Source organism: Triticum urartu, chromosome 1, assembly GCF_003073215.2.
Source record: "Triticum urartu cultivar G1812 chromosome 1, Tu2.1, whole genome shotgun sequence".
NCBI lineage: Eukaryota > Viridiplantae > Streptophyta > Magnoliopsida > Poales > Poaceae > Triticum > Triticum urartu.
This window is the reverse complement of record NC_053022.1, coordinates 519296260-519299655: the sequence shown is the minus strand read 5'-3', so window position 1 is coordinate 519299655 and position 3396 is coordinate 519296260.

Genomic DNA, 3396 nt, shown 5'->3' with positions numbered 1-3396 from the left:
TTCCAGGCACCGGCGACGTTCTACTCGCCCCCACCATGATAAGCCATCCGTTGGCATATGTCACATCAAACCCCCGACAAGCCATACTTTGTAACCGTATATCACATCTGGCAATTATTGTAAGACATATTATCAATCAATATTCATGATGTGTTCTCTGATGGATTGTACTTGTGATCTGTTCTCCATATCTAAGGTATCGTCATGGGTTGAGGCATAGCCCTACAACCCTTTGTATTTATTGGAGGGATTTATGAAAGTACTTTGAACTTGTCCCGTATGTGTAACATAAAATTTCTTCATGGATGTCTCTTGTCTCATTTACATTCTTCATCCTCGCAGGTACCTAGGATCACAGAGAGTGAGTCAGATAGAGGCTAAGAGCATGTAGACCATGAAGTGCTATTCTGAACACTAGTGACAGAAAAGTTTAGTACGTTAGCCCGGATCCTATATCTTTGGGATATAGGAGTTGTAGCCATTAAATGCCCATTCCTCTTATCTGATTATTTCTCAACTATAGGGCCAATCCCGCCGAACAGATTACAACATGCAATAAAATATATATTCAGGAAAAATATTAAGTGACATGGCAGCAGACTAGGCGATCAATTGTTCCAAACCACTTCAACGCACCAAATACCGGTTTGAAGAGGGGAAAAGTTGAAAGTTGATCGACTTTGACAATTTAGAATTGCAAGATAGATTTTTTCAGTAATCAACGGCATACTGATATGAGTCCATGCACACTGAGTAAGTAAAACATTGGATTCCAAATGCGGCCTTGGTACCTAAACACAATGAAGGAAGCACCACAACATACAAATTAATATGTATGGAAAGAATGATACATAATCATTTGGGTCTGTTTTATATCAAGAAACTCATCTAAGAAACTAATTTGGAAATTACCTACGTCGCTCCCCGCTGCCGCTAGGCCGCACAGAAAAGTGGTACACGTCAACAAAAGAGCAACACAAGAGAGAATGCGTGTCTTGTTCTTGATAAGTGCCATCATCAAGACTGCCTTGCTATTACTTATTTTCTCTTGATGTTGTCCTTCTCTGAACGTATCTTTCCAGCACCGGTGTTTATTTTCTCTTGATGTTTTCCTTCTCTGAACGTATATTTCTAGCACCGGTGTTTATAAAGAGGAGCGAATGCACAATGATTCTTGCCCCTTTAACATTTTTCGTATTAATAGTTTCTTCCTAGTTTTGGTATAATCTAATTGCCATATTGACTTGTATCCGTACATAACAGAAATATTATGGGCCAAAGTTACATTTTAGAGGTCGTTTCCATGCACATTAAATTTCATACAATAATACGAACATTGAATGGCTCAGGGCACCAGAGCAACCACTTTCCAAAACTTAGAGAATAAATATGTATTTATAACTTTCTGAAGTAATCCATGAAAATCAGGCTATTAAAATAAATTGATATGTTAACAAAGAATAACCATGCACAACAAAAAGTCTCACAAGACTTGGGTGTTGAAAATACTTTTGGAGAATATGTTGTTAGAGATACCTTACACCATAGTGTCAATTTTAATAGACTCTATAGCCCTTGTGGATAAAATTTTCCAAAGAAACTAAGTTGAAAGGTGAATGATATTATGCCAAAAACCTTTGCTATATTCGTACAAGGCACTTCAGCTTCACGCTGGTGTAATGGTCTTACTACTCCATGCACGTGTAGGCATGTAAATGTGAATGTCACCTTTCTTGATGTAATGCTGAGAAATCCACTAGACAATGAACGATCCACTAGAGTTTCGACTCCGATTTCGGCTATGAGTATGTTACCGTACGTAGTCGCAACATATTTGTTCATATTACTCAAACTTAAAGCACAACAAAACCTTATTTTTGATCCTTTCATTGGCATCCCATCACCAGACAACAAAATATTCAGCAATCAATGATTTAAATAAAGTTCATGAGAGGCTTGATGATGAGACACTTGTAGGTGAGTTGGAGTTACTCTAGAATGATGTTGTCTTTGCATAACTTTCACTCCCTAATACATGCTTTCATTGCTCAAGAAATGCAATCACCCTCGTTTATTCCCAGCAGGCAAGTGTTCAGTAGCAACAATAGAATCATATGTTACTTTGCTATTTTGTCTAGTTGAGCAAGAGCTTTGTGTTGATTATCTTTGCTTAGCTAACACTTGCATAATAACCATGTCACCGCTATACCTATACTAAGTTTAGAAGTCAAGAAGTGTAGGGTTATCTAGGTGTGCTGATCATAAGTGAAGCAAAACCTAATCGTTTATTTGGTGTAAACAACTGAGTTCCTTACATTTTGGATTTTCCTCTACGTTGGTCGAGGATGATCAAGTCTAAGCTCGGTGCAGTTGACAATTGTTGTTCTTGCACTCATGATACATGAGCATAAAATGATATATTTCTTAAAAACCAAGATATTCACTCTGATATTACTACAAATGACTAATCAATGCAAAGGATTCCAAATGTCTAATCTTTATTTTATTTACATAGGAAATGGTTAAATATGGAGGAAATCAAGCCAATACATGGAAGGGAGTAAAGAGGATATAGAGGGGATCAAGTGGGAGACACTCCAGGAAGAACAAAGCAAGACGATGTTCCATACGACCGCCCATGCTCGTATGAGCTATCATATGGACTGTTAAAGGTCTCTTGGACCAACCCTACAAATATTGTTGGGGAACGTAGCATAAATTCAAAATTTTCCTACGTGTCACCAAGATCAATCTGTGGAGTCATCTAGCAACGAGGGAGGAGTGGATCTACATACCCTTGTAGCTCGCGCGCGGAAGCGTTCAAGAGAACGAGGTTGATGGAGTCGTACTCGTAGTGATCCAAATCACCGATGATCCTAGCGCCGAACCGACGGCACCTCCGCGTTCAACACACGTACGGAGCAGAGACGTCTCCTCCTTCTTGATCCAGCAAGGGGGGAGGAGAGGTTGATGGAGATCCAACAGCACGACGGCGTGGTGGAAGTAGCGGGATTCCAACAGGGCTTCGCCAAGCGCTGCGGGAGGAGGAAGATGTGTCGTGGGAGGGAGAGGGAGGCGCCAGGCCTTAGGTATGGTTGCCCTCCCTTCCCCCCACTATATATAGGGCCAAGGGAGAGGGGGAGTGAGCAGCCTTTCCCCTTCCTCCAAGGAAGGGTGTGGCCAAGGGGGGAGGAGTCCATCCTCCCCAAGGCACCTCGGAGGTGCCTTCCCCCTTTAGGACTCTCCCCTTTTCCTCTTCTCTTGGTGCATGGGCCTCTTGGGGCTGGTGCACTTGGCCCATATAGGCCAAGGCACACCCCCTACAGCACATGTGGCCCCCCGGGGCAGGTGGCCCCACCCGGTGGACCCCCGGGACCCTTCCGATGGTCCCGGTAC